The sequence below is a fragment of the Narcine bancroftii genome, chromosome 4 (assembly GCF_036971445.1).
Source record: "Narcine bancroftii isolate sNarBan1 chromosome 4, sNarBan1.hap1, whole genome shotgun sequence".
Classification (NCBI taxonomy): domain Eukaryota; kingdom Metazoa; phylum Chordata; class Chondrichthyes; order Torpediniformes; family Narcinidae; genus Narcine; species Narcine bancroftii.
In genome coordinates this window covers 3857144-3882696 of record NC_091472.1, presented here as the reverse complement: position 1 = coordinate 3882696, position 25553 = coordinate 3857144, and positions in this window count along the sequence as shown.

Sequence of the window (25553 nt, the reverse complement as noted above, 5' to 3'; positions counted from 1 at the left end):
CTGAGGCGCCTGCAAGCTCACACCAAGACACAAGAGCAACTTTTCCATGAACTACTCTTTGCAGACGATGCTGCTTTAGTTGCCCATTCAGAGCCAGCTCTCCAGCGCATGACGTCCTGTTTTGCGGAAACTGCCAAAATGCTTGGCCTGGAAGTCAGCCTGAAGGAAACTGAGGTCCTCCATCAGCCAGCTCCCCACCATGACTACCAGCCCCCCCACATCTCCATCGGGCACACAGAACTCAAAATGGTCAACCAGTTTACCTACTTCGGCTGCACCATTTCATCTGATGCAAGGATCGACAAAGAGATAGACAACAGACTTGCCAAGGCAAATAGCGCCTTTGGAAGACTACACAAAAGAGTCTGGGAAAACAACCACCTGAAGAAACACACAAAGATAAATGTGTACAGAGCCGTTGTCATACCCATGCTCCTGTTCGGCTCCGAATCAAGGGTCCTCTACCGGAATCACCTACGGCTCCTAGAACGCTTCCACCAGTGTTGTCTCCGCTCCATCCTCAACATTCATTGGAGCGACTTCATCACCAACATCGAAGTACTCGAGATGGCAGAGGCCGACAGCATTGAATCCACGCTGCTGAAGATCAAACTGCGCTGGGTAGGTCACGTCTCCAGAATGGAGGACCATCGCCTTCTCAAGAATCGTGTTATATGGCGAGCTCTCCACTGGCCACCGAGACAGAGGTGCACCAAAGAAGAGGTACAAGGACTGCCTAAAGAAATCTCTTGGTGCCTGCCACATTGACCACCGCCAGTGAGCTGATATCGCCTCAAACCGTGCATCTTGGCGCCTCACAGTTTGGCGGGCAGCAACCTCCTTTGAAGAAGACCGCAGAGCCCACCTCACTGACAAAAGACAAAGGAGGAAAAACACATCACCCAACCCCAACCAACCAATTTTCCCTTGCAACCGCTGCAACCGTGTCTGCCTGTCCCGCATCGGACTTGTCAGCCACAAACGAGCCTGCAGCTGACGTGGACATTTACCCCCTCCATAAATCTTCGTCCGCGAAGCCAAGCCAAAGAGAAGAAAGAGAACAAGATTACGAGAGGCAGGGATGGGTGACAGCCAGTACACGTTTCCCAGGGCAGGAATAGCAAACGCCAGAGGACACGTACAAAGTGAAGGAGAGAATTTTAGGGGAGACTTCAGGGATAAGTTTATGACACAGAGAGTTGTGGGGGCCTGGAATGCTTTGCCATGGTTGGTAGTGGAGGCTGGAACATTATGGACTTTGAAGAGACTCCGAGATAGGCTCATGGATGGAAGAAAAATAGAGGGTTATGGGTGTGAGACAGGGAGGGTGCAGCCCCATCAATTAGACCTGACAGGGCAGGTCAAGATTAATAGGCTTTAATCACTATAAACTTACAGGCATATCTTACATGCTGTTGGCCCGATTCCAAGGCAGTACTGAGGGAGGGGATTGGGCAATACTGCCTTTATTAGAGGACCTGGAGGGGGAGGAGTCACAGTAATTGGGGTGGGCCAACCAGTACAATGACTGTATTACAGTGTCCCACCACATTCACCTATTCTTTTGAAAGAAAGTCCAGCGGGGTGAAGTGTCTATTCAGAGTCTATTTACAGGTCCATCCTATCCAATGGTTTCATCTGTCAAACTGACCATCACAGTGCCGGCTGTGGTGTTTCTGTAAGCTCCTGGGCAGTGCTCTGTGTGATGGACTGTGATTTGGATGACTGAACTGAATCAATTGGGGCTGGTTCAGGGTTGGGGGGGGGTGTTGTATGGTTGGGTTTGGGGCGGTGCAGCTGGCGCCGATGGTGGGGTCGGATCCTTGGCCATGTCTCCGGTAGTCACGGGGGAAGGGGGGTGCTGGTCGACCGACCGTGGTCAGTTCAGCAAGCGCATCAGTTGTGGGGGCCCCTGCACATGGCAGGTCCCAGACGGAGACAGTGTCTCTCCACCCATCCTGCTACTGAACGTAGGCGTACTGGGGGTTCATGTGGAGGAGGTGGATCTTCTCGACTTGGGGGGGTCTGCTTTGTGGGTTCTGGTGTGCCCTGGGGTCGTCAGCCAGACCAGTAGCGTTGTTCCCAACACTGGCCTCCTGTGGAAGGAGAATCATTTTTCATGTTGGATCGCATTTGTCGCTGTACAGAGGAGGGACCTGGTGGCATGGAGCGCCTCTGGTAGGTCCTTTTGCCACTGGGAAATGGGCAGCCCATTTGACTTGAGGGCCAGGAGAACTCCCCTCCAAATGGTGCCATTCTCCCTTTCCACCTGGCCATTCCCTCGGGGGTTATAGTTGGTGGTCAGTGTCCAGCTTCTCCGCATGAATAGTCATGTCCGTGGCATGTAGGGATAGTGATTAAATTGTAGCGCTATCAATTAGACCTAACAGGCCAGGTTGAGATTAATAGGCTTTAATCACTATAAACTTACAGTCACATCTTCCAAGCTGTTGGTCCAATTCCAAGGCCGTATTGAGGGAGGGGATTGGGTGATACCACCTTTATAATGGATCCTGGAAGGGGAGGAGTTACAGTATCAGGGGTGGGCCAACCATTACAATGATTGCAATATAGTGTACCACCACAGAAAGGTTAGATTGTTGAGTAGGTTTCTATTGGTCGGCACAGCATCGTGGGCTGAAGAGCCTAACTGGACTGAAATAGCCCTGCATCAAAGATTCCCAAAGACTTAGATACAGAATAAGCTCCTTCCACAATGTTCCCTTGCGCCCTCCCTGGCCAGGGAACAGAGTAGGGTGGAACAGTGGCACAGCTGGTTGGGTCCAAAACTCACAAAGCCTGTGAACTGTTCAATCTGACCTCTGCTGCTGTCTGTGTGGAGTCTGCATGTATTCCCTGTGACTGTGCAGGCTTCTCTGGTTGCTCCGGTGTTCACCCACGTCCCTAAGCAGGTCAGTGCACGAATTGGTCACTGTAAGTTTCCCCTAGTGTGTAGGTGAGCGGTACAACCTGGGAGGGTGGAGAGTTGATAGGAATGAGGGGAGAATAAAGTGAGATTAGGGTAGGGTTAGTGTCAATGGATAGTTGATGGTTGGCATGACCTTGATCTTCCAAAAGGCCTGTTCCAGTTTTGAGTCTCTCTGTAGCTGTACAGTATCCAAAGACACACTCCCAGGGCAGGCACTGCAAAGGTCAGGCTCAGAGACACCATCTATCACACACTCCTGAGGTCAGTCAGAGTGAACCACTCTTTGCACCATCCCATCGCACACTTCCGGGATCAGTCACAGAGTGAAACTTCCTCTGCACCATCCCATCACACACTTCCTGGGTCAATCACGGACTGAAACTTCCTCTGCACCATCCCATCACACACTCCCGGGGTCAGGCACAGAGTGAAGCTCCCTCTACACTGTCCCATCACACTCCCGGGGCAGACATAGAATGAAGCTGAGGCAGGATCAGTCAACGTCGACAAGTGGAAGAGCTGGAAGCTAAAGAATGCTGCCTCCCCCGTGCCACCAGTATAAGGCATTTTTAGTGGAGTAGTGATGGCCAATTGGATTACATTCGGTCATCAGTATCAACAGACCAAACGATACCTATTCCTCACTATCTATCCCATGGGGAATAGTGTCGCAGCAGCAGGAAGGGTAGCGATGATGATCTCAGGAGCCTCACCACACCTCGAGGGCCCCAGGAGAGATGAGGGGGAAGGTCCCAGGTGGGACCACACCTGGAGTATTGTTGAGACCCCACCTGGAATATTGTGTGCAGGTTTGGTCGCCTTATCTAAGGAAGGATGTTCTTGCAATAGAGGGAGTGCAAAGGCGATTCACCAGGCTGATACCTGGAATGGCAGGAATGACTTAGGAGGAAAGATTGCGCAAATTGGGATTGTACTCGCTGGAGTTTAGAAGATTGAGAGGGGATCTCATAGAGACGTATAAAATTCTGGCAGGACTGAACAGAGTGGATGGAGATGGGATGTTTCCAATGATGGGAAAATCCAGAACCCGGGGCCATGGTTTGAGGATAATAGGCAAACCATTTAGGACCGAGATAAGGAGGAATTTCTTTACCCAGAGGGTGGTGAATCTGTGGAATTCATTGCCACAGAGGGCAGTGGAGGCAGGTTCATTAAATCTATTTAAGAGGGAATTAGATCTATTTCTTCAGTATAAGGGTATTAAAGGTTACGGAGAGAAGGCGGGGATGGGGTACTGAACTTTAAGATCAGCCATGATCTCGTTGAATGGAGGAACAGGCTCGATGGGCTGAATGACCTCCTCCTGCTCCTATCTTCTATGTTCCGATGTTAGCCCACTCCGAGCTCTGACTCCAGCACCACTCCAGTTTGGATATGGTTAGACTGGGATGTAGTGGATCAGGTTCCCAGTGAGATTGTCATGAGTGAGGTCCCAGTGTCGTGGTAGCCCTCCCATCTACCTCCGTCTGGGACAGACGGGCATTATGGAGTTTTATTGTGGTCGATCCCGATCTCACTCAGATCCGCGTTTCTCCGCATACAGCTTTTATTGCGAGAGAACATTTCAGAGCAGATTAAAAATAGTCACTTCTTGTCTTATTAATATCATCCAGAACCCAGCGCATGATCTCTTTCCAAAATCCTTCAGCATAGAGAACTACAGCAAGGAAACAGGCCACTTGGCCCATCTGCCTCCATGCTGACCCTCCAGCACCCAGCAATTCCATTAACTCCCCCTGGATTCTACCCCCTCCACCCCCAACTACCCACCCTCTGGAGTGGTTAAATATTAGAGATTCTTTTATTTGGCATATAATAGTACAGACCATATTGTAGCGGCACTATAACTCTCAGAAGGCATCGAACCGGCCATGTGATGTCAGCGCGTGATTCTGGCTTTTGAAAGGTTGCGCAAGTGAGGAAGAGCCAATCCGTTTGATTCACTCTAGAAACGTCTTGTGTGGTTATTTCATCGTACCCACTGCGGTTTCAGCGGCCACAACGTAATATGTGGCACGGCTAGCGCAACGCTGTTACTGCACCTGCGACCAGAACATGGATTCGAATCCTGCGCTGTCCGTAAGGAGTTTGTATGTTCTCCCTGTGTCTGCGTGGGTTTTCCCCGGGGGTTCCGGTTTCCTCCCACCATTTGAAATGTACCCAGGGATTGTAGGTCAACTGGGTGTAGTTGGGCAGCACGAGCTCATGTGCCAAAAGGGCCTGTTACTGCGCCGTATGTTTGAAAAAAATCTTGGGATCTTAAATGGAGACATGAAGTGGAAAAGTGTCTTTTGTTAAGTTACAATAAACTTAAGAAGAGGCTGGTTTTGCCACATTTGGACTCTCCTAGTTTCAACATTATACTTTAAGAGGGGGAACTGGAAACGTTTACACCCTTTTGGATCGTTTCAGAGGTAGTGGAATAATGGCAGTGCTGTGCGAACCCGGGAGAGCGGAGACACAGCCCGCTTCTCTAATGGGTTCAACAGCCCGATCCTAATGCCAACTGTTCCGTACAGCCTTTAACAGCCTGTTAAAGGAGCCCACAGTGTTCAATATCCAGTGACAGCGGAGGTCTGTACCCAAGAGGGTGGCAGCCATGCTGGGCGGCATACCATGAGGGGGTCGCGTACTCCAGAGGAGCAGCGGACTGGTGCGGGGCACCAAGGAGAGCACACCCCCCCTCCCCACCACCCCCTCCACCCCCCCAACCACTCCATGGAGAAAGGAAGCAGAGGAGATGATCCTACAGGACAGTGGCCACCACAGCAGACCAGCGAGGGGCTCAGAAGCTGAATGACCCTCATAGGCTGCGGGACGCTGGAGACTGGCTCGTGGCAACCAGGTATTGGAGCCGGGATCCCTGAGGGCACTGGGGGAAAGAAGGGGGTTCCGAAGGGGCCTCAGGTGCTGAAGGCTTCCTGATTGTGTCGGAGGATCGGATCTGTAGCTCAGGTGGCCGCTGGATCGAACAGGAGTCTGGGCGGCAGCAGAGGCCGCGGGAGGTGAATCCACGGACACTCAGGGTCTCTGAAGGGACTCCCTTTTCTTCTATTTCCCCTACTGTTAGGGGCGCAATGCTCGCGGGGACTCTTTGCTTGCCTTCCAGCAGGCAAAAGTTAAAGCATATCACATAGGTAACATTTTTAATGTATGAGTACAAGACAATAAAAGGAACATTGAACCTTGGAAGCTTGTCGGGCAAAATTAGAATTGTTCCATTAGTTGTAGGTGGGGACTTAAGGTACAAAATGACTCCTCTTCCATTACAATTCCATGGGTTCTCCGTTGAAAACAATTCATCTACAAGTTTGCCGATGACACCACAGTTGTCGGCAAAATCACAGACGGCAACGAGGAAGCGTCCAGGAAGGACATAGATCAGCTCATTGAATGGTGTAATGATCATAACTTTGTATTCAACTTTAGCAAAACCAAGGAGATGATTGTGGACTTCAGGAGGGAGTCAGGGGAACATGACCCAGTCCTCATTGAGGGCTCAGCAGTGGAAACGGTCAAGAACTTCAAATTCCTGGATGTCAACATCTCTGAGGATCTGTCCTGGAGCCTTCGTGTTGATGCAAACATGAAGAAGGGTTGCCAGCGGCTAGAGTTAGTGAGGTGACTGAGGAGATTCGGTACATCACCGAAGACTCTTATCAACCTCTACAGGTGGACCGTGGAGAGCATTCTGGCTGGTTTATCACTGTCTGATATGGAGGTGCAATGAACTGAGATTCATTGGTGATGGCTGGGTCCTCCCCCAGGCTCTGCCCCCATCTACCCATATATAACCCAGGTTTCCCGCCTAAACCCTGAGCCCTACTGAAGACCATTGTAAGACTCTACCCTTTGTAATAAGTTAATAAAAGTGGGTGTTCTCCCTCCAATTGTGAGTGCTTTTATTCGCGCCACAGGAGGTGCCAACTCCCAGGACAAGAATAAACTCCAGAGGGTTGTTATCTCAGCCTGCGACATCACAGGCACCAGACTTCACTCCATGAAGAATGTCTACATGAAGCAGTGTCTTAAAAAAAGCAGCCTCTATCCTCATAGACCCCCACCACCCAGACCATGCCCTCTTCATTCTGCTACCATCGGGGAAAAGGTATAGGGGCCTGGAAGACAAGCCCTCAGCGGCACAAGGACAGCTTCTTCCCGCTGCCATCTGATTCCTGAATGATCAATGAACCCCAGACCCTGCCTCACTTTGACTTTTCGTGCACTAATTTTATTCATCGTTGTGAGGTGGGTTTATATGAACGTTCGCTCTATGACGCTGCCGCAAAACAACAAATTTCATGACTTGTTCATGAGAATAAATTCTGATTCTGATTCTGAAGATAAAAGTTTGTGTCATACTTCCTCACACTTTAGGGTCGATGAATCATTATAATTTCTCCTGTCCCTGCTTCAAAGGGTCCCACTTTCTTTTTGAATATCTACCAGAGACATCCCACTCCTTGTTTCGATCTCTTTCCCCTTCTCATATTCTGTTTTCCCGCACCCTGGACCATTCAATGTTAATATTGGAAAAAATATTTTCAGTCTAATGATCATGGCAACATTTTAGATCTTCCCATTTCATCTCATGTAGCCTTTAAACTGTGTGGCTGGTTCATTTCCCTTGTGCAATTTTTAGTCTTCAAGGAAAGTATCTTGACCAAGGATTGAACTGTTCCACACTCTTGGTGAATCTAATTTCCCAGTTTACCTTAGCCTCGTTTAGGATTGTTTTTTCAATTCTCCTGTGCGGAGGTTACGTCATTCATTACAGATCGATGTCAGCAGTTAAGATCAGCATAGATGCCTCTTCATCAACACCGTAATATAGTGCACAGAATTTACCAGTCAATGTAACACTTAGGGTTCAAATCTGCAATTACACAGTGCGCTGCAGACACGTGTTAATTCCAGCTAATTAAACATTGCATTTGAGGCTGCGTTTTACTGATAAGCAACAAATATCATGTTTCACATACAAACACAGACACATATAACTGCACACACACACACCCACCCACACACACCCACCCACACACACACACACACACACACACACACACACACACACACACACACACACTGTCAGGCACACACAGATAAAAACACAGACACATATAAATACACTCACACACACACCCACATACACACATCCACCCACACCCACACACACGCACTGTCTCACACACCCCACCACCCTCAGGACCGGATGCTGATGTATCTGGGAATTCCCTCCCTACAGAAATGGAGACCCCTCACTACTGTTCTCCCAGTCCCCCCTACCACAACCTTGCTGGTTATCAGAGATACCCAATGTTGATCCAGCAGGAAACATTTCTCATCTGGTTCCAGGCAGCTGTGAACCTTCGAGGCGGAGGCTTGTAGTGAAGGCCGAGGGGTGGTGGGAAATCTGCTGACAGGGAGATACCTGTTGTCTCAACAGACCAGCACCACAGCAGTTTGTGTCATTGCATCCCAGGACAGCAGGTTCAAGAGCAGGAAGGTAACTGGTCACACAAAAACAGGAAAGCTCCCATCTGCTTTGACCAGTGAGAGTACCCCAGGAGGAAACTTTGAATTTGTTCTGCACAGTGACATGGTTTCCTGATGCTGGAGAAAGCTCATAAATAAGGGGAAAAGGGAATTCATTCTCTCGATTAAAGAATCAGAAGACATTGCACTCACCCTCGGAATCCCCCTGATCTCGTGAACTCAGGAAATTGCATGAGTTCCTGGTGGAACAGTACATACCGAGGCTTACTGACTCCAGCGAATCTTCCTTCCACGGCTACTTACTCACTGCAACGCACCTCGCTTGGATGCAAGAGGTCCCCGAAGAATTAATTCCATTATGGTCCAAGCAATGGACTCTGGGCAAAGAACCAAAAGATGGTTTCTCACTCTCTCTCTCTCTCTCTCTCTCTCTCTCTCTCTCTCTCACACACACACACACACACACACTCCTTCTTTCTTTCTTTTTCTTTCTTCCAACCCCTTTCTCTCCCCTCTCCCTCACATTCTATCTCTCTATTCTCTTTCTCCATCTCTCTCCCTCTCCTTCCCAATTTCCTATTCTCTCCCTCTCCTCTCTTTTTCCCTCTTTCTCTCCATCATTTCCTCTCCCCCTCCACCCTTATCTCCCTCCATCTCTCCCTCTCTCCCACACTCTCTCTCTCTTGCTCCCTCATTCTCTCTCTCTATCTCACTCTTCCTCCCCTCTCTCCTCTCTCCCCACTCCCCTTTTCTCCCCCTCTCTCTCCCCTTTCCCCTCTCCCACTTCTCCCCCTTTCTCCCCTTCTCTCCCCCCTTCTCCCCCTCTTTCTCCCTCCCTATCTCTCCCTTTCTCTCCCTCCCTCTCTCCCCTTTCTCTCCCTCTCTGCCACTTTCTCCCCCTCCTCCTTTCTCCTCTTCTCTCTCCCCTTTTCTCCCCCTTTCTCCCTCTCTCTCTCTATTTCTCTTTCTCTCAATCACACACTCTGTCCCTGCTCTGTCACAATTGTATTCCATGCAGTGGTATTTTTTTTAATGAAAGAGAACCACAGAATAAATTCTCCCCCCAAATAGCCCCACTCATCTTCCCCCCGATCCCCAGCTACCCCCCCCCACCCCCACCACCCCCTGACCCCATCTAAGTTTGGAGAAGAAAGCAAAGTACCACACTTGCTGCAAATCCAACATCAAAGTGAAGAATGTTGGAAAATAGATCAGGAGAAACAGTTAACGTTTCAGATCAATGATCTGCCATCAAACCTCATGAGGAATGTTTTCGGAATCAGACAAGGCAGTAAAAAGGCTCTCTAAAATCCAATTATCCTGTCATAGGAAATGTTGTGGGAGTTGAATATTGTTAAATATTGATGATGTTTCTGAAGCAGAGGGTGGGGCGGTGACCTCGATCTCCCCATGGATCCTCCCCCCACCAGTACAGCCCCTTTCCCTCCAGTCACCGGGGCAAGCTGAGGATGGCCTGTTCCCGACCCATGGTTTCAAAGTTCAAAGTTCAGATTTATTGTCAGAGTTCATACAAGTCAAGGTTATTTGTCATCTCATTGTACAAACACAACCTGACGAAACAACGCTCTCCAGTCCTCGGTGCATAGCACACAAACCAGACATAACTCAGTGTCTGTGTCTTGCCTCAATGACTACCACCCTGAGCCACTCATGTCCATCGTCATGAAGGGCTACGAGAGGCTCACCAAGGCCCTGCTGCCCCTCCTCCCCCCGTCACTGGACCCCCTGCAGTTCACATATAGGCCCAACCACTCTACAGATGCTGCCATCACCACCGTCCTCCATCTAGCCCTCACCCACCTGGAAAACAAGGGCTCATATGTTTGAATGCTGTTTATTGACTTCAGCTTGGCATCCAACACCATCACACCACAGTACCTGATCAGGAAGTTGAGCCTGCTGGGTCTAAACACCTCCCTCTGCAATTGGATTCTCAACTTCTTGTCAGGGAGACCTCAAGCATCTGGAGCATCTCCAAGACTGAGCATGCCTCCCCCACCCCCCACAGAACTGTGTGTTGTTCCCTCTACTGACCCACGACTGTGCAGCTAAATTCAGCTCAAACCACATCAAGTTCACTGACAACATGACTGTGGTGGGCCTTATCAGTAAGAATGAGAAGTCAGCGTACAGAGATGAGATGCAGTCGCAGAGCCAACAACCTGTATCTGAACGTTAATAAAACAAAAGAGAGGTTGTTGACTTCAGGAGGGCCCAGGGGGGCCATGTTCTGCTGACCATTGACAGCTCGACTGTTGAGGTCATCAAGAGTATCAAGTTCTTTGGAGTGTACCTGGCAGAGAATCTCACCTGAAAGCCCTCTACTTCCTGCGAAGGCTGAGGAAAGTCCATCCCCCACCCTCCACCCTCACTACATTCTACAGAGGATGTATCGCGAGCATCCTGTGTAAACTCATCACCGCCTGGTTTGGAAGCTGTACCTCCCTTGGACCCTGCAGAGAGTGAAGTCAGCAGAAAAGATCACTGGGGGCTTCCTTCCTACCATGAAGGCCGTCTACAACACCCGATGCAGGCGAAAGGCAATAAACATTGTGAAGGTCTCCACACACCCCTCATGTAAACTGTTCTCTCTTCTGCCATCTGGTAGGAGGCCCCATAGTACTCGGGCCCTGACGTCCAGATTGGGCAACAGTTATTTCCCCCAGGTCATCAAACTCCTGAACTCCCAGAACATTTGGGGATAGGGTACCGCAGACTGTTTCTGTACACGCCCTAATATTTTAGAGTGTTTAACTTCTATTCTAACTTGTATTTATGTAAATGTGCTCTGTGGTCCTGGAGAAACGCTATCTCATCTTTACTATGCGAGCATGGGATGAACGATAAATAAAGGTACTTGACTTGAGATACAGGCAAACAATAGATGAGATTTCAGATTTCACATTTATTGTCAGAGTATATACGTGAGATCACATACAACCCTGAGATTCTTTTTCCTGCGGGCCAGACAGAATTACAACTTATTGGCAGTGCAAAAATAAACTGTACACATTGTACACAGGTAAACAAATAACGAATGTAAACAAACTGACTATGCAATACAGAGAGAACAAAAAGAAAAATCAATAAAATGCACGAGTAAGAGTTCTTAAATTGAGTTTGTTGTTGAGGAGTCTGATGGTGGAGGGGGAGCAGCTGTTCCTGAACCTGGTGGGTGCGAGTCTTGTGGTCCCTACACCTCTTTCCTGATGGCAGCAGCGAGAACAGAGCATGTGCCGGGTGGTGTGGATCCTTGATAATTGCTGCTGCTCTCCGATGGCAGTGTTCCCTGTGGGTGTTCTCGATAGTGAGGAGGGATTTGCTTGTGATATCCTGGACTGTGTCCATTACCATTTGGAGGGTTTTATGCTCAGGGGTATTGGTGTCCCCATACTGGACTGTGATGTAGTCAGTCAGCACACATTCCACCACACCTCTGTAGAAATTTGCACCGTTAGGAGTCATCGGGTTGTACGTGGTGGAAATGTTCTCAGGGGCATCTATTTCAATGCAAGGAGTATTGTAGGAAAGGCAGACAAGCTTAGAGCGTGGGTTGGCACGTGGAATTATGTTAGGTTAAAAGGAGGGGCAAAAGGTTTGAGAGAGTCGTGGTTTTCAAGGAATATTGGAAACTTGGTTCGAAGAAAAAGGGAGGCGTACATTAGATATAAGAAGCATGGAGTTAAGGAGATGTTTGAAAGATACATTGAATGTAAGAGGAATCTTAAGAGAGGAATTAGGAAAGCTAAAAGAAGGTACGAGAAAACTATGGCAAGCAGGGTGAAAACTAATCCAAAAGAGTTCTACAAATATGTTAATGGTAAGAGGAAAGCTAGAGACAAAATTGGTCCCTTAGAAAATCAGAGTGGAAAACTGTGTGTGGAGCCTAGAGAAATGGGGGAGATATTGAACAGTTTCTTTTCTTCGGTATTCACTAAGGAGAAGGATATTGGGAGATGTGGGATAAAAAAAGCAAATTGGGTAAATATGGGGAATATAGAGATTACAAAAGGTGTAGTTTTAAGGCTTTTGAAGAATATAAAGGTGGATAAGTCTCCGGGACCAGACGGGATCTTCCCCAGGACATTGAGAGAAGTGAAGGAGGAAATAGCAGAGGCTCTGGCGGTAATTTTCCAAATGTCATTAGATATGGGGATAGTGCCGGAGGATTGGCGCATTGCGCATGTGGTTCCGTTATTTAAAAAGGGTTCAAGGAGGAAGCCTGGCAACTATCGGCCTGTAAGTTTGACGTCTGTGGTAGGTAAATTAATGGAGAAAATTCTTAGAGATAGTACTTATAAACATCTGGATAGACAGGGTCTGATCAGGAGCACTCAACATGGATTTGTGGGAGGAAGGTCATGTTTGACCAATCTGATTGAATTTTTGAAGAGGTGACTAGGAATGTGGATGAGGGTAGCGCAGTGGATGTTGTCTATATGGACTTCAGTAAGGCCTTCGATAAGGTACATGGAAGGTTAGTTAGGAAGGTGCAGTCTTTAGGTATAAATTTTAAGATAGTCAAATGGATTGAACATTGGCTGAAAGGGAGAGGCCAAAGAGTGGTAGTGGATAATTGTCTGTCAGGTTGGAGGCCGGTGACCAGTGGTGTGCCTCAAGGATCTGTATTGGGCCCATTGTTGTTCGTTATATACATTAATGATCTAGATGATGGGGTGGTGAATTGGATTAGTAAATATGCAGACGATACTAAGATAGGTGGAATAGTGGATAATGAAGAAGGTTTTCAAGGATTGCAGAGGGATTTGGGCTGCTTAGAAAAGTGGGCTGAAAAATGGCAGATGGAATTTAATGCTGATAAGTGTGAGGTGCTTCATTTTGGTAAGAAGAATCAGAACAGGACATACGTGGTAAATGGGAGAGCATTGAGGAATACAGAAGAGCAGAAAGATTTAGGAGTGACGGTACATCGTTCCCTGAAGGTAGAAACTCACGTGAATAGGGTGGTGAAGAAGGCTTTTAGTATGCTGGCCTTTATCAATCATTGCATGGAATATAGGAGTTGGGAGGTGATGTTGAGATTGTATAAGACGTTGGTGCGGCCTCATTTGGAGTTCTGTGTGCAGTTCTGGTCGCCTAATTATAGGAAGGATATAAACAGAGTGGAGAGAGTGCAGAGAAGGTTTACCAGAATGTTGCCTGGGTTTAAGCATCTGGAGTATGGGGAGAGATTGGACAGATTGGGTCTTTATTCTTTGGAGCGTAGAAGGTTGAGAGGGGATTTGATAGAAGTATTTAAGATTATGAAAGGGATAGACAGAATGGATGTGGATAGACTATTTCCGTTAAGAGGAGGAAAGATTAAAACAAGAGGACATGAGTTAAGAATTAAGGGGCAGAGGTTTAGAGGTAACATGAGGGGGAACTTCTTTACTCAGAGAGTGGTAGCTGTGTGGAATCATCTTCCGGGAGAAATAGTGGCGGCGGAGTCAATTGTATTATTTAAGAAAAGGTTGGACAGGTCTATGGATGAGAAGAAGATGGAGGGTTATGGGCATTGTGCAGGGAGGTGGGACTAGAAAGGGGTGTTTGGTTCGGTGCGGACTAGAAGGGCCTAATGGCCTGTTTCCGTGCTGTAATTGTTATGTTATGTTATGACATTGTGGTCATCTGTGAAACTTGGTTGCAGGAGAGACAGGACTCAATGTTCTGGGCTTCCATTGCTTTAGACTCGATAGACTGTGAAAGGGGGAGGAGTGGCATTGGTCATCAGGGAAAATATCACAGTTGTGCTCTGCCTGGACAGTTCAGAGGGCTTGTCTACTGAGGCTATATGGGTGGAGCTGAGGAATGGGAAAGGTATGACTACACTCATAGGGTTATATCAGGATCGGGGCCAGAAATCGTCTTAGTGGGGGGGGGGGGGGTGGAATTAGGGTAAATGCTGGGGGCACAATTTGATGCTCTAAAACTTGCTCAGCAGGGGGGAGGAGAAAGGGGACAATTACCATGTTCAATGAGACTTCCTGGGGTCCATTGGCCATGCGCTGCCATGTTTCCTTCTTGAGTCCATGCCCAAGTTTCCGCTGGCACATGCGCAATGCATTGGAGTAACCGGGCCACTAGCGTCATTACCCCTCCCTCCCGCCTGCACTAGCACATGAGCGCAAGAAGAAACATGGCTGTACACGGCCTCTGGGCCCTGGGATGCCATATTCAACATGATAAGTGCCCCCTTTCTGCCCCTACACCCCCAAATGGAGGGCAAATTAATGTCCAGCTTGAAGAGGCTCCCCCTCCACCATCAGACTCCTCAATGATCACTCAAAAGCTGGACTGTCCAGCCTATAACCCTCTAGCATGGGTGGGGTTTCACAATACCTCATTTGGGGCAGTGGGAATGCCCATGAATACCCTCTCTTGGTGCCGACACTGGGTGGTATTATACACCCTTCAATAGTCAATGAGAATTGGAAGAGCAAATCTGTAGAGAGAGCAGACAGCTGCAGGAAACATAAGGCTGTGAGAGCAGAAGATTTTCATTTTCCACATATTGACTGGGACTCTCAGACTGTAAAAAGGCTGGATGGCTTGGAGTTTGTCAAATGTGCTCAGGAAAGTTTTCTAAATCAATATATAGAGGTACCAACTAGAGAGAGGGCAATACTGGATCTCCTATTAGGGAACAAGACAGGACCAGTGACAGAAGTATGTGTAGGGGAACATTTTGGGTCCAGTGACCATAATGCCATTAGTTTCAGTTAAAAATGGAGAAGGCTTTGGGTTGAGATTCTAAATTGGAGAAAGGCTAATTTTGAGGAAATGAGAAAGGATCTAGAATGCGTGAATTGGGAGAAGTTGTTTTCAGACAAGGACATGTGAGGTAAGTGGACGACCTTCAAAGGTGAAATGTTGAGAGTACAGAGTTTGTATGTTCCTGTCAGGATCAAAAGCGAGGTTAACAGGAAGAGGGAACCTTGGTTTTCAAGGGATATTGGGGATCAGAAGAAGAGAGAGATGTACACAGGTACAGGCAACATGGAGCACATGAGGTAGAACCATAGAACGCTACAGCACAGAAAACAGGCTATTCAGCCCTCTAGTCTGTGCTGACCATCATCTCCCTAGTCCCACTAACTTGTTCCCATTCCATAGCCCCCAGGCCTCTCCCATCCATGTATCTATCCAATCTATTCTTAAAACTTAAGATTGAGCCCACACATCTCCTCATCAGCTGGGAGCTCGTTCCACACTCCCACCATTCTCTGAGTGAAGAACTTCCCCCTAAACGTTTCCCATTTTGGCTTAAAGCTATGACCTTGCGGCGATCCAATTACTAGCAAGCGAACCGGCTCCCGAAATGGCAAACATGCTGTGGAAAACGCGGGAAATTGACCTGCATCCAACACAGGTTTTTATCTGGGCTGATGACATCACTTCCAGTCCATGTGACAGAAGCAGTGATGTACATAAGCCCAGCATGTGAGCCTGGAGGTGTCAGTCCTGCACTAGACTCCACAGTGTACATTGGCTTCCCCATGTGTACTCAACTCAACAATGCGTACAGCGATTCCACAACGTGTACTCTGACGTCTATCGTAACTCAGGATGGAATGATTCACCACAACCTCTTGTATTTATCTCCCCAAGTCTAAGTGGAAAGAGTTGACTCGCATCCACTCTGTCCATGCCCCACATAATCTTGTAAACCTCCAAATCTCCCCTCATTCTTCTTCACTCCAGGGAATAAAGCCCTAACCTGTTTAACCTCTCCCTGTAACTCAACTCCTAAACACCTGGCAACATCCTAGTAAATCTTCTTTGCTCTCCCTCAATCTTATTCATATCCTTCCTGTAGTTAGGCAACCAGAACTGCACACAATACTCCAAATTTGGCCTCATCAATGTCTTATACAACCTTACCATAACATCCCAACTCTTGTACTCAATACTTTGATTTATAAAGGCTAAGGAGCTTTCATTACAACCCTGTCTACCTGTGACGCCATCTTCAGGGAACAATGTACCTATATCCCCAGGTCTTTTTGCTCCTCCGCATTCCTCAGTGCCCTCCTGTTTACTTATATGTCCTACCTTGGTTTGCCCTTCCAAAATGCAACACCTGACACTAGTCTGCATTAAACTCCATCATCCATTTACTGCCCCATTCTCCTAGTTGGTCCCGATCCCTCTGCAAGCTTTGAAAATATAACCATATAACCGTTTACGGTGAGGAAACAGGCCATGTCGGCCCTTCGAGTCCACACCAGTTCACTTGAACAACTCCAGTAGCTCAACTCTCCCGCTCTCCGCCCATAAAACTCCAACCCCCTCACCTCCATGTACACATCCAACCTTCTCTTAAATGACAGAAGGGACCCTGCCGCAACTATCTCTTTTGGAAGATCATTCCATTCTGCCACCACTTGCTGAGTGAAAAAGCATCCTCTAACATTTCTTCCTCACTGTCCTCAAGGCCTCCTATCTTCTTGTCATCTGCAAACTTGCTGATCCAATTGACCACATTATCATCCAGATCATTGATATAGACAACAAACAATGGTCCCAACACCAATTCCTGAGGCACACCACTCGTCACAGGCCTCCAGTCTGAGAAGCATCCACCACCACCACTCTCTGTCTTCTCCCACACAGCCAATTTCTAATCCAGATTACAACCTCTCCATGGACACCTAGAGTCACAACCATGTCAAAGGCTTCACTAAACTCCATGTAGACAACATCCACAGCCTCTCCCTCATCTACCTTCTTGATAACTTCCTCAAAAAACTCTACAAGGTTTATTAAACTCATCCTACCATGCACAAAGCCATGCTGACTGTCCTTAATCAGCTCATGGATATCCAACTACCTATATATCCTGTCTCTTAGAACTCCTTCCAATAATTTACTTTCTTCTGATGTCAGGCTCACTGGCCTACAATTACCTGGTTTATTTTTGGAGGTACTTGAGGAGTGTAAAAAAAAGCAAGAAAAACCCCAACGAAGAAATCAAGAAGTCACGAGATTGCTTTGGCAACAATGTGAAGGAAAATCCTGAGGGTTTCGATAGGAATATTAAGAGCAAAAAGGAAATTAAGGGACAAAATTGGTCTCCTTTAAAATCAGAGTCGTCATGTTTGTATGGAGCCAAAGAGGTGCATGGGTGGCAGGGTTGACGTAATGGTTAGTGCAATGCCTTTACAGTGCCATCAATCGGGAATGGAGTTCGAATCCCGCCCTGTCAGTAATGAGTTTGTATGCACTCCCCATATCTAGGTGGGTTTTGCCCAGGGGGTTCCCGTTTCCTCTCACCATTCAAAATGTACTAGAGGTACTAGGTTAATTGGTGTAAATTTGGCAGCACGGGCTCATGGGCCGAAGTGACCTGTTACTGTTCTATAGGTCTAAATTTTTAAAATTTATGTATTCACTCAGGAAATGGGCATAGAATTCTAGGAAGTGAGGAAAACAAGCAGTGAGGTCATGGAACCTACCCAAATTAAAGAGATGGAGGATTTTGCTGTCTTAAAGCAAATAAGGGTGTTTAATTCCCCAAGGCCTGACAAGGTATTCCCTTGGACCTTCAGGGAGGCTTGTGTAGAAATTCCAAGGACTCTGGCAGAAATATTTAAAATTACTTTAGCCACAGGAGTGGTGCCAGAGGATTGGAGGGGAGCTCACGTTGTTCAGTTGTTTAAAAAAGGCTCCAAAAGTAACCCTTGAAATTATAGGCCAGTGAGCCTGACGTCAGTAGCACATAAATTATTGGAAGGTGTTCTAAGAGATTGGATATACAATTATTTCGATAGCTGGAAACTGATTGGGGATAGTCAACATGGCTTTGTGTGTAGTAGGTCGTGTTAAACCAATAGAGTTATTCAAGGGGGTTACCGGGAATGTTGATGAAGGAAAGGCTGTGGATGTTGTCTACATGGATTTTAGTAAGGCCGTTAAGGTCCCACATGGGAGGCTAGTCAGGAAGGTTCAGACGCTGGGTATTCATGGTGAAGTAGTGAACTGGATTTGACAATGGTTGGATGGGAGAAGCCAGAGGGTAGTGGTGGATGATGCTACTCAGACTGGAGGCCTAGTGGTGGACCTCAGGGATCGGTGCTGGGACCATTGTCGTTTGTCATTGATATCAATGATCTGAATAATAATGCAGTAAATTGGATTAGAAAATTTGCAGATGACACTAAGATTAGAGGCATTGTGGAGAGCGAAGAAGCTTTTCAAAGCTTGCAGAGGGATCCGGACCAGAACCTGGCAGATGGAATTTAATGCAGACAAGTGTGAGGTGTTGTATTTTGGAAGGACAAACCAAGAAAGGATGTACATAGTAAATGGTCGGGCACTGAGGAGTGCGGTAGAACAGAGGGATCTGGGAATATAGATACATCCTTCTCTGTAAGTGGCGTCACAGGTGGTCAGGGTTGTAAAGAGAGGTTTTGGCATCTTGGCCTTCATAAATCAAAGTATTGAGCACAGGAGTTGGGATATTATGGTAAAGTTGTGTCAGACATTGGTGAGGCTAATTTTGGAGAATTGTGTGCAGTTTTTGTTACCTAACTACAGGAAAGATATCAATAAGATTGAACGAGTGCAGAGAAGATTTATTAGGATGTTGCCTGGACTTCAGGAACTGAGTTACAGGGAAAGGCTAAACAGGTTAGGTCTTTATTCCCTGGAGCGTAGAAGAATGAAGGGAGATTATGAGGGGGATTGACAGAGTAAATGTATATAGGTTTTTTTCCACTGAGGGTAGACCAGATACAAACCAGAAGACATGGGTTAAGAATGAAAGGGGAAAAGTTTAGGGTGATCATGAAGGGGAACTTCTTCACACGGAGTGTGGTGGGGGTGGGGAACGAGCTGCCACTGAGGTGGTGAATGCGGGCTCAATTTTAACATCTAAGAAGAATTTGGACAGGTACATGGATGAGAGAGGTATGGAGGGTATGGACTGGGTAGAAATAATGGGTTGGCACAGACTAGAAGGGATGAAAGTCCTGTTTTCTGTGCCATAATGTTCTATGGGTCTAATTGGTACTGGGTTGGATGGACAATGTAGACGGCATGGTCTGGTTGGGCTGAAGGGACTTTTTCCATAATAGTCACCTCTCCATGTATCCTTGGGACACATGAGGTCATTCAACCCATTAACTCCATGCTGGCACCAGTCTTATTCCCTCACATTTTCCCTCATCCCTCGTGTTCTCATCTCACAGCCCCACCCCACCCAATACCCCCTGCCGCCCACCTATGCCATGGTGGCACTTAAGCCGCCAACCTCTTTGGGGTGTGGATGGAAACCCAGATCAAAGCCACATTGGCAGGTCCAGAAGTCAGGATATATCTGGCGTCCCTGCAGCACTAAACCACTCTTTCCTGAGAGAACCTGGTCCAGAGCACCACACAGGGTGGGGTCTGGAACTGAGTGGCTGTCTCAACGTGTGGTCGGACCAAGCATTATGGGAGCCATATTTAGAGGAAGGAAATCAGACTATCATTTGGGAAAACCATCCAATGCAGCTTCATTGCTGGGGAGGGTATCTCACACTGCAGTTAAAGCAAGGATTGCTCAAAGCTTGGGTTGCAAAGTCTCCCTGCCCTTTCAGTAAAACATGAAAGCCTGCAGATGCAGTGTTTTAAGTAAAAACACAAAATGCTGGACAAGCTCAGCAGGTCAAACAAACAGCGTCCTTTATGTAGCAGAGGTACACAACGAACGATTCGGGCTCGAGCCCTTCATCAATGTATGGACAAAATGTTGGCTGGCATCCGAACAAAATGCTGGGGCGGGGTTCCGCGAGCAGGAGGTAAGGGAGGGAGGGCACAGCAGGAAGCAGGGTGAGGGGGGGGACGGCCCTGTGAATGGAGAGGGAAGGAGTGGGGGGGGTGGAGGAAAGGAGACAGGGGGCACGGGAAGGAAGGGAGAGCGGGGCTAGCGGAGACCAGAGAAGTCGTTGTTAACGCCGTCTGGTTGGAGAGTGCCCAGACGGAAAATCAAGTGCTGCTCCTCCAGATAATGGCTGGTCTTGGCGGGACAAACGGGGCCCTGCCCTTTAAACCATGATCGACACCCTGCTTTGTCTGGCTGCCTGCTTTACCCATGCAGAGAGTAGATGAAAGATCCACGGTTTCTGAATGATTTTCTCCCCTTTCTACACTCCCAAATCTTCTATTTTTTTATTTTTCCTGCCCAAAACTTTCAGAGTATATTTATTTTTATAAATATATTTCAGCGACTTTTCTGATTTGGCACACCGTGGAGAGAATTACAAAACAGCTCCACAACTTGCCTCCGGCTGCCCTTATAATTTATTTGATCTGCACCACCAGGTTTAATTGTTAGTTCTGAATTTCTGTGCAAGCCTTCTCCTCCCCCCCCCACCCCGCCACCCCCCCCCCCCACCCCCACCAGCTGCAGACAGCTTCACCGTGCGACAGGGAGACCAGATGCCAGTGTAAAGCAAAGAAGGCACGATTTGCGCATATTCGCCCGCCAGCGCTCGGTGACAGTCACACACCCACGCTCGCATGCTGTGTGATCCCCATCTCTTCACACACACAAGCACACAGCCCCCGCAGCAGGTTGCTCAGGGGACTTCCAGCTCCGAATATTTATTATGTTTAAAAAAAAGGTGCAAAAAACAAGGGCCAAATACATTGCAGCAGCTGAGGGGAGGAAATTCTCACCTTGGTAATGGCGTAACACTATCTAGAACCATGGGACAGCACAGAAACAGGCCCATCTAGTATCTGTCAAGTCCCACTGACCGGCACCAATTCCATATCCCTCCGTACCCTTCCCAGCCATGTACCTATCCAAATTATACTTTTTGTGTCAAAATCGAGCCCACATTCACACCTTCAGCTGGCAGCTCGTCCCACCACTCTCTGTGTGAAGACGTTTCCCCTCATGTTCTCCTTAAACATCTCACCTTCCCCCTGAAGCACCATCAATAACCACAAAAGGCTGGAGTTGTGAAACTATCTGTTTATTAACTAAAGACGGGAACAACCATCAACCTCATTGACTGATCGAAGGGGAACGTGCAAGGGCCTACGGGAAGGATCAGTCTCGGAAGCCGTGTCCAGCCGGCAGCAGCCAATCATGGCACCACAGTGGTTTACTCTTCCCTCTTTAAGAAGAGTTCTGTGGGGTGAGAGAAAAGGAGAGGGTGAAACAACTGTACATATATACATTTTACAGGTCAAGTCTATCGGTGGGGGGGTGGGTCCTCCTCTACCGCAGCGAGCAATGTGGCAATAGTTGGGGCATTGCCATAGTGTCATGTGCAGCTTCTGAGATTGGCCTGTTAACAGTTCATCGAGGGGTGGGGACAGGTGGGCTGGTGGGGGAGTGCGGAGCTGGTACATCGTTGGTGACAACAGTGGCCAGGGGTAGGGGGTGGTCAGCTGCAGGTTCCGGGTTCCCTCAGGTTGAAGTGGGAGGGCGTGTCTGTTGAAAGTCAGTGGTGGTCAGGGAGGCCCCTGATGGAGCGAGATGCTGGATCGAGACTGTGCCTTCGCGCCCATTAGGTAAGGCAATGTAGACATGCTGGAGGCTTCATGTGGAGAAGGCGGACCATCTCGACCAGCGAGTCAGTCTTGGATTGCCTGACATGCTTCTGGAGCAGAACCGGTCCTGGGGAGGTGGACCAGGTGGGCAGCATAGTCCTTGATGCAGACTTACTAGGGAAGGCAAACATCCGTTCAAGAGGCGTGTTGTTGGTGGTCGTACATAAAAGTGACTAGATGGAGTGAAGTGCATCTGGGAAGACTTTGCCATTGGGAGACAGGGAGACCCCGTGACCTCAGTGCCAGGAGGACGGTCTTCCATACTGTGGTGTTCTCCCTTTCCACTTGCCCATTACCCCTAGGATTGTAGCTGGTGGTCCTGCTCGGAGCGATGCCTTGGCCAGCAGGTACTGCCGCAGCTCATCGCTCATGAACGATGCACAACGGTCACTGTTGATGAAGCCAGGGTACCCAAAGAGCATGTAGATATTCTGGAGAGCCTTGATAACTGTGCCTATGGTCATGTCCAGGCATGGTATGGCGAAGTGGAATGGGAGTATTCATCGATGATTGTAAGGAAGTAGACTTTCTGGTTGGAGGAAGGGAGGGGTCCCTTGAAATCAATGCTGAGGCATTCGAAGTGGTGGGTAACTTTGATCAGGGGTGCCTTGTCCGGTGGGTAGTATTGAGGTTTGCATTTGGCGCAGATCTGACAGTTTTTAGTCATTGCCAGACTTCCTCAACGGAGTATGGTAGTTTCTGAGATTTGATAAAATGGAAAAACCTAGTAACTCCGGGGTGGCGAAGGTCATTGTGGAGCCTGGAGTCCGTCCATTTGAACACTAGCACAGGTTCCTTGGGATAGACCATCTGGGGGCTTGTTAATTTTGCCGTACCGGTAGGAAATGTCATAATTCTAAGTGGACGGCTCGATTCTCCACCTGAAGATCTTATCATTCTTGATTTTTTCCCCTTTGCTTATTATTAAATATGAATGCAGCCGCTCGCTGATACGTGAAGAGGGTGAACTGTTTCCCGGTGAGATAGTGCCTCCAAGTAGTCTACAGCCTCCACGGTGGCCTGGGCCTCCTTCCTGATGGAGGAGTGGCGAATTTCTAGGCCTTGGAAGGTTCATGAGAAAAAGGCGACTGGTCTGCTTTCTTGATTGAGTGTGGCAGCCAGGACAAAATCATTGCTCTCCACATGGACTCGTCTACGACATGTATTGTTACCTTGGCAATGTCGTCTTTGATACTGTTGAAAGCAGCTTGGGCCTCTGCTGGCTTTGATCAATGGGCGAATCTTGTCCGCATAGTTGGGGACCCATTGAGCATAATATGAGAAGAACCCGAGGCCACTCTTCAGAGCATTGAGGGTATATTGGAGGGGTAGCTCTATCAGCGGACGCATGCAGTCTGGGTCGAGGCCAATGACGCTGTTCTCGACCACACAGCCAAGTATGGTTAATTGTGCAGTCGAGAACACACATATATCCTCGTTATAAGTAAGGTTCATGCATTTTGCACTTGCGGACGTTCGCATCATGATCTTGCAGGTTGTGGCCACAGAAGGTTACATTATCTAGGCATGCGAAAATGGCCTGTAGATCATAGTTGACCACCATGCAGTCCATCTCCTGCTGGAAGATGGAGACCCCATTTGTGATGCTGAAAGGGACCCAGAGGAAGTGGTAGAGGCATCTGTCCATCTTGAATACTGTATACTGGTAGTCCTCTGGGTGATTGGGAGCTGGTGATATGCCAACTTCAAGTCAATCATAGAGAATATCCGATATTGAGCGATGTGGTTAAGCATATCAGATATGAGGGAAAGGGGGTTACCATTGAGCTGCGTGTACCAGTTGATGATCTGTCTGCAATCTATGACCATCCTATTCTTATCCCCGTTCTTTACTACGACTACCTGGGGCCTCCAAGGGCCATCAGTGGCCTCAATGATGCCCTCGTCCAATAAGCGCTGAATCTCTGTCTTAATGGACGCCCTGTCAGCCGCACAGTACCGCCTACTCTTGGTGGCCTCCAGAGTAAGATTGGCGAACAGTGGAGGGAGGTTGACCTTGAGGGTTGAGAGACCACACATCACCTGCAGGGGACTGTCTGTGAGCTGTTCATTGCTGACGGTGAGGGGGGAGGGGGCCCATCAAGCGCAGAGTGACTTTCTGAAGTTGGCACTGGAAATCCAGCCCCAATAGCAAGGGGGCACAGAGTTATGGCATAACGAGCAGTCTGAAGCGTTTGTATACTACGTCCCCAACAATGAGGGTCAATACGCAGGACCTCAGGTGGCTGCCATGTATGATTTAGACGTGAGTGATATCCTGTGTTGGGTGGGCTGTACTTTAAGGGGCAGTCATTTAGCAATATCGGGGTGGATAAAGCTTTCTGTACTCCCGCTATTGAATTAACAGGTGATATTGTTCCCATTTACTTGGACATCCATCATGGACCTGAAGAGTTCGTGCGGTGCCTCTTGGTTCAGAGTGATGGAGGCCAGTATGGATTCATTGCCCGAATCTGATGGGTGGTCACATGCCCGAGATGGCTGCCCTTGGTGGCCGCCCTCGACTCCTCCAAGTATCATATGCCTGGGAAGGTGGCGTTTGGTGCGTAGTCCAAAATGGCAACCTGCAGGATTCGCACATGGCGTCGCTGGAATGAAGGGAAGATGAGCCGATCACACTGCCTAGAGTGGAGTCTGTCTGCACATGGTGCTGCTAGACCTCGTGGATGGTTTGGACTGGCAGACTTTGGCATAATGCCCCTTTGTCCGGCACCTGGAACACACCACATCCTTGGCAGGGCAGTGTTTCCTCGGGACTCGACCCTGCCTGCGAAAGTAGCACTTGGAGAAATCTCCTGCAATGACGGCCAAGGCCAGATCATGAGAGTGGTGGGATGGCATAGGGGACCAGTCACTCACAGGGCGGGACAATGCCCTGCCTCAGAATAACCACCTTCAATGTCTCTGTCAGTTCAAGAACCTTTTGCTCCAATAGCCGTTGCCGTATGTATCCAGTGTGAATACCGGCAACGATGTGTCTCTGATGAGGTCCTCTGTGTTCTGGGCAGCCGACACGGCCTTACAGTTGCATGCTCTACACAGGATCTGGAGGGCCCACAGGTACTTGTCACTCGACTCACCAGGTCGCTGTTTTCTGGTGGCCAGGAGATGCCTGACGTAGACCTCATTAACCTTCCTGCGACACTGGGCCTTGAGGGTCTCCGTAGCTGCCTGGTATGATCATCGGGAACACTTGGGGCCCGACACACGAGAGGAGTAGTCTCAGTTGGTTTACGTCCGTAATGATGGCGATTGCAGCTGCCAACAGGAAGTTTTCTAAGTAGCGTAGCCAAAGTTCGAACATGTTCAGGGCGTCAAGCGACCATGGGTTGATGTCAGGCTTCTCAGGTTTCAGATACCGTTCTATGCTTTCTGAACTTTTTAGTTAATAAAATTGATCACAAAAGGCTGAAGTTGTGAAACTATCGGGCTTTTAAGACTAAAGAATTTTTCGAGAGTCTTCGGTGATGTACCGAATCTCCTCAAACACATCACAAAGTATCACCGCTGGTGATCC